Source organism: Arachis stenosperma, chromosome 2 (assembly GCF_014773155.1).
Source record: "Arachis stenosperma cultivar V10309 chromosome 2, arast.V10309.gnm1.PFL2, whole genome shotgun sequence".
Lineage (NCBI taxonomy): Eukaryota > Viridiplantae > Streptophyta > Magnoliopsida > Fabales > Fabaceae > Arachis > Arachis stenosperma.
The window spans coordinates 24,032,699-24,039,769 of NC_080378.1; the positions used below are offsets into that span (position 1 = coordinate 24,032,699).

The 7,071-nt window shown below is 37.0% G+C and overlaps 1 non-coding gene across 1 annotated transcript; it reads left to right on the forward strand.

Moving 5' to 3' along the window:
• The first annotated feature begins 1,054 nt into the window (after nt 1-1,054).
• On the forward strand, nt 1,055-1,158 carry LOC130965100 (small nucleolar RNA R71). Its single transcript, XR_009081154.1, has one exon. It is a non-coding gene; the product is annotated as a small nucleolar RNA R71 (small nucleolar RNA).
• Nucleotides 1,159-7,071: the final 5,913 nt, after the last annotated feature.

A 7,071-nucleotide genomic window follows, 5' to 3' on the forward strand; every position in this document is an offset into this window, starting at 1 on the left:
TGAGCAAGGGAGGTTCACCGTCCCAAGTCTCATTACCAAACAACTTGGCATTTAGCTTCATGATAGCTCCTAGATATTGAGCAACTTGCTCTCCAGTTACATCTTCATCCTCTTCAGAGGAAGAATAGTTTTCAGAGCTCATGAATGGCAGAAGGAGGTTTAGTAGAATCTCTATGGTCTCTATATGAGCCTCAGATTCCTTTGGGTCCTCAATAGGGAACTCCTTCTTGCTTGAGAGACGTCCCATGAGGTCTTCCTCATTGGGATTCATGTCCTCTCCTTCCTCCCTAGGTCTGGCCGTTTTGATTATGTCAATGGCCTTGCACTCTCTTTTTGGATTCTCTTAGGTATTGCTTGGGAGAGTACTAGGAGGAGTTTCAGTTATTTTCTTACTCAGCTGGCCCACTTGTGCCTCCAAATTTCTGATGGAGGACCTTGTCTTACTCATGAAACTTAAAGTGGTCTTAGACAGATCAGAGACTAAATTTGCTAAGTTAGAGGTACTCTGCTCAGAATTCTCTGTCTGTTGCTGAGAAGATGATGGATAAGGCTTGATATTGCTGAGCCTATTTCTTCCACCATTATTAAACCCTTGTTGGGGCTTTTGTTGATCCTTCTATGAGAAATTTGGATGATTTCTCCATGATGAATTATAGATGTTTCCATAAGGTTCACCCATGTAATTTACCCCTGCCATTGCAGGATTCTCAGGATCATAAGCTTCTACTCTTTAGTACTGTTGGATGCATTTTGCCATCCATTTAGACTTTGAGAAATCATGTTGACTTGATGAGTCAACATTTTGTTCTGAGCCAATATGGCATTCAGAGCATCAATTTCAAGAACTCCCTTCCTTTGAGGCATCCCATTATTCACGAAATTCCTCTCAGAAGTGTACATGAACTGGTTATTTGCAACCATGTCAATAAGTTCTTGAGCTTCTGCAGGTGTTTTCTTTAGGTGAATGGATCCACTTGCAAAATGGTCCAGTGACATCTTAGAGAACTCAGATAGACCATGATAGAATATATCTATCATGGTCCATTCTGAAAACATGTCAGAAGGACATCTTTTGGTCATCTGCTTGTATCTTTCCCAAGCTTCATAGAGGGATTCACCATCTTTTTGTTTGAAGGTCTGAACATCCACTCTAAGCTTGCTTAGCTTTTGAGGAGGAAAGAACTTAGCCAAGAAGGTCGTGACCAGCTTATCCCAGGAGTCCAGGTTATCTTTAGGTTGAGAGTCCAACCATGCTCTAGCTCTATCTCTTACAGCAAAAGGGAAAAGCATGAGCCTGTAGACTTCAAGATCTACTCCATTAGTCTTAACAGTCTCACAGATCTGCAAGAACTCACTCAAGAACTGATAGGGATCTTCTGATCGAAGTCCATAAAACTTGCAGTTTTGTTGCATTAGAGCAACTAATTGAGGTTTCAGCTCAAAATTGTTTGCTCCAATGACAGGAATTGAGATGCTTCTTCCATCAAACTTGGACGTAAGTGCAGTATAATCACCAAGCATCCTTCTTGCATTATTGTTGTTGGGTTCGGCTGCCATCTCCTTTTCTTGTTCGAAAATTTCAGCAAGGTTGTCTCTGGATTGTTGTAATTTAACTTCTCTTAGTTTCCTCTTCAGAGTCCTTTCAGGTTCTGGATCACCTTCAACAAGAATGCCTTTTTCCTTGTTCCTGCTCATATGAGAAAGAAGAGAACAGAAAAGGAAGAGGAATCCTCTATGTCACAGTAAAGAGGTTCCTTATTGTTAGTAGAAGAAGAAAAGGGAATAAAGAAAGGAGAATCCAAACACAAGGGTAAGGATAGGGGCAGTGATTTGAGATGAAGAGAAGTGTTAGTAAATGAATGAATAAATAGAATAAGATGAGAGAGAAGTTTTCGAAAACAATTTTGAAAAGGAGTTAATGATTTTCGAAAATTAAGATAAGAAAAGAAAAAAAATTGAAATTAAAATTTAAAATAATTAATTAATTAAAAAGAATTTTTGAAAAAGAGGGAGGTATTTTCGAAAATTAGAGAGGGAAGAGTAGTTAGGTGGTTTTGAAAAAGATAAGAAACAAACAAAAGTCAAATAGTTAGTTGAAAAAGATTTGAAAATCAAATTTGAAAAGATAAGAAGATAAGAAGATATTTTGAAATCAAATTGTTGAAAAGATAAAATTTTGAAAAAGATATGATAAAAAGATATGATTAAAAAGATATGGTTGGAAAAGATTAAATTTTTTAAAATTAAAATTAATTACTTGACTAACAAGAAACTAAAAGATATGATTCTAGAATTTAAAGATTGAACTTTTCTTAACAAGAAAGTAACAAACTTCAAATTTTTGAACCAATCACATTACTTGTTAGTCAAGTTTCAAAAATTTTGAAATAAAATTAAGAAAAGATTTTGAAAATAATTTTTGAAGTTTTCGAAAATCATAAAAGAAAAATAAAAAAGATTTTGAAAAGATAAGATTTTTAAAATTGAAAGTTTGACTTGACTTACAAGAAACAACTAATTTTAAAATTTTTTTGACTAAGTTAACCCAAATTTTCGAAATTTTGAGAGAAAAAAGGAAAAAAGATATTTTTTTAATTTTTGAATTTTTAATTATGAGGGAGAAAAACATAAAAAGTGACTCACAACATGAAAATTATGAACCAAAACACATGATGCATGCAAGAACACTATGAATGTCAAGATGAACACCAAGAACACTTTGAAGATCATGATGAACATCAAGAACATATTTTTGAAAAATTTTTGATGAAAAGAAAACATGCAAGACACCAAACTTAGAAATCTTTAATGCTTAGACACTATGAATGCAAAAATGCACATGAAAAACATCATACAACACGAAACAAGAAAATTTAAAGATCAAATAAGAAGACTTACCAAGAACAACGTGAAGATCATGAAGAACAGTATGAATGCATGAATTTTTGAAAAATGCAAGAACAATATGAATATGCAATTGACACCAAACTTATAAATTGACTCAAGACTCAAACAAGAAACACAAAAAATTTTTTTGATTTTTATAATTTTATTATTTTTTTGGATTTTTTTTGATATTTTTCGAAAAACATATAGGAAAAGGAAAATAAGAAATTCAAAATTTTTAAGAAAAATTCGAGGAATCTTTCAATGTTAGCCTAAAGCTCCAATCCAAGGGTTGGACATGGCTTAATAGCCAGCCAGCTTCAGGATATAAATCAGTCATACAACAGCTGATATTTCAATTAACTTGCCTCTATGCTGATGGTTGGAAGCCTCAATCCAAAAGAATTTGGATATGGTTTTACAGCCAGCCAGGCTTCAACATGCTTCATGAAACACTAGAATTCATTCTTAAAAATTTAGAATAATATTCGAAAACAGATGAGAAATACTTTTTTTTTGAAAAAATTTTGAAAATAAAACAAAAAATAAAATTACCTAATCTAAGCAACAAGATGAACCGTCAGTTGTCCAAACTCAACAATCCCCGGCAACGACGCCAAAAACTTGGTGGTCGAAATTGTGATTCATACTTAAATTATTGTTCGAAATTGATTCCCAGGTAATGGCCCCAAAAACTTGGTGCTCAATACCATAGTCTAAAAATAATTTCACAACTTCGCTCAACTAACCAGCAAGTGTACTGGGTCGTCCAAGTAATAAACCTTACGTGAGTAAGGGTCGATCCCACAGAAATTGTTGGTATGAAGCAGGCTATGGTCATCTGGTAAATCTCAGTCAGGCGGATAATAAATGGTGATAGAGTTTTCGAATAATAATAGTAAATAAACAGAAAATAAAGATAAAAATACTTATGTAGATCATCAATGGGAATTTCAGATAGGCGTATGAAGATGTTGTGCTCCTTCTGAATCTCTGCTTTCCTACTACCTTCATCCAATCCTTCTTACTCCTTTCCATGGCAGGCTGTATGTAGGGCATCACCGTTGACAATGGCTACATCCCATCCTCTCAGTGAAAAAGGTCCAAATGCTCTGTCACGGCACGACTAATCATCTGTCGGTTCTCGATCATGTTGGAATAGAATCCCTTGATTCTTTTGCATTTGTCATCATGCCCAACAATCGCGAGTTTGAAGCTCGTCACAGTCATTCAATCCCGGAATCCTACTCGGAATACCACAGACAAGGTTTAGACTTTCCGGATTCTCATGAATGCCGCCATCAATTCTAGCTTATACCACGAAGACTCTGATCTCACGGAATGGAAGGCTCGGTTGTCAGGCGAGGGCAACCATGCGTCGTGCATCAGGAATCCAAGAGATACACACTTTAGCTTTCGCTTGTAGAACGGAAGTGGTTGTCAGGCACGCGTTCATAGGGATGGATGATGATGAGTGTCATGGATCATCACATCCATCAGGTTGAAGTACGAGTAGTATCTTAGAACAGAAATAATATTGAAATTGAATAAAAGATAGTAGTAATTGCATTAAAACTGGAGGTACAGCAGAGCTCCACACCCTTAATCTATGGTGTGTAGAAACTCCACCGTTGAAAATACATAAGTAATGAAGGTCCAGGCATGGCCGAATGGCCAGCCCTCAAAATGTGATATGAATTCGAAAATAAGGAGAAGGACCAGATATGTTGTCAAAAGACCGAATGGTCAAAGACACCGAATACAATAGTAAAAAGTCCTATTTATACTAGACTAGCTACTAGGGTTTACAGAAGTAAGTAATTGATGCAGAAATCCACTTCCGAGGCCCACTTGGTGTGTACCTGGGCTGAGCTTGAACTTTACACGAGCTGAGGCTTCTTTTGGAGTTGAACGCCAAGTTGTAACGTATTTTTGGCGTTCAACTCTAGTTCATGACGTGTTTCTGGCGTTTGACTCCAGAATGCAGCATGGAACTGGCGTTAAACGCCAGTTTACGTCGTCTAATCACGAATAAAGTATGAACTATTATATATTGCTGGCAAGCTCGGATGTCTACTTTCCAACGCAGTTGAGAGCGCACCATTCGGAGTTCTGTAGCTCCAGAAAATCTATTTCGAGTGCAGGGAGGTCAGAATCCAACAGCATCAGCAGTCCTTTGTCAGCCTTTTATTAGAGTTTTGCTCAGGTCCCTCAATTTTAGGCAGAAATTACCTGAAATCACAGAAAATACACAAACTCATAGTAAAGTCTAGAAATGTGAATTTAGCATAAAAACTAATGAAAACATCCCTAAAAATAGCTAGATTATACTAAAAGCTATCTAAAAACAATGCCAAAAAGCGTATAAATTATCCGCTCATCACATGTCAAGAAGTACTATGCCTAATTTCAGCTTTAGTAGTTTGAATTTCGATTCCAAAAGGCTTCTTTATCAAGAGCCAATGTTTATGTTATATTATTCTACAAGCATCCTGCAAAGCATGAAAAAATTGCATTAGCAATTATATACTCAAAAGTTGTGAATGATGCATCTTAAGAAATCTGTAGTACAAAATATTTCTAAAAAGTGAAGTGACCCACCCTCCAAACTCCTAAAAAGAGAGAGAGCATAAATAGGGTAAGAAAGTTCTAGGGGCCTTCCTTTTTCAGCCTGAAAAAAAAAGACAGAGAAAAGATAGCAGTAGATAATCCTGCTCATCTTAGAATCATACCCTCCCCCTGCAAAAAAAAAAAAGAAAAAAAATATGTATCCAAAATAAAATGATCACACAAGCAGGTAAAACCCCTGGAGGACTATGCATATTATAAAAAAAGAGGGGAAACATAACCCCCAAAAAGAGGTGTACAAAGAAAGTCATAGAAGCAGTAGGACAAAAATATACTTTGTCAAAGTATTACATATTTTACAAAATAAAGTGCTGGAAACTACCAGAGCCACAAAATATCACTGTAAGAAATAACAGAAGAAGCAGCCTCCTTATGCTTGGCCAATTGCTCTCGCTCCATGCTGACGTTGGCTAACCTAGCTTTCATGGTGTTCAATTGAGATGTAAGCTTTTTAACCTTTTCTTGAAGAGCAGAAACATCAGAAGAGAGAACGTGATACTCTTTAGACAATAATTCTTCTCTAGCAAGATCAGAGACCCCAGGTGGAGGCTCCAATTTAGCAGAAAGATTTTCAAGCCAACGACCACTAAATTTAAATAACTTAAGGTTATTTAGATGATTTTCTACCATATCTCGATAAGCACCCCACAAGTCTGCAAGGGAGTGTGAAGTAAAGAAATCCCATGCATCCAGAAAAGCTTGGTACCCAAGCTTCTTGAAAAGGCAGTTTAGGTCATTTGGAAGCAAGAAGGAAGGAGCTTGGGATGCAATCTTCGATAACAAGTTCTTCGCATCGCCATTGAAATGCTCAAACTCATCGCGGACAGAAACTGAAAAGCAAAACAACCTTTTTTCATCAGGAACTCATAAAACGCTGGTATGCCTGGCAAATAAAAAGAAATACAATGGAACACACCAGAAGAAGCACTAGCTAAAGGTTCCTTTGTGATATCAGAAGTGCTCGCAGCTTGAAAGGTGGACTCAGAAACAGCATAAGAAGCTGAAGATACAAACATACACACAAACAACATGAACAAAATCATGTATGCAAATCTAAAAAAAAGAGGTGGAGTAAAACAGTTGTACCTGCACCAGGAAATACCGTTCGAATGGGAATAACAACACGTCTAGTAGGGTCCCCTTGGCAGGTAACACCCGGCTCAATGTCAATATTGCTCTTAGAACTTGCTATTGCTCGTGGGTCATCTCGCACAACTTCTTGGGTAGTACCCTTGTCAGGGATGTTGCCAACAACAAATGAATTAGGAGAGTCCCCACTGACCCTTTCTTGAGAGCTCTCATCGCCTACATTTACCGGATCAGAGGGTGCATTTGGAATTATTTTTATTTTACCCAAAAGACGATGGGACCTACGCTTCACAACACTTCCAGATAAGCTAACCATAGCCTTACTAGGAGACTGTGATGACTCAACAAAGCAAGCAGCGGTAGAAGAACCTTTAGCTTTTGCAGTCGAAAAAGGAGAAATCCCTGAGCCAGTGGAAATTGGTGAAGGCGTAACATCAATGGAAGGCCTAGGTGGTCTTTCAAGAGACC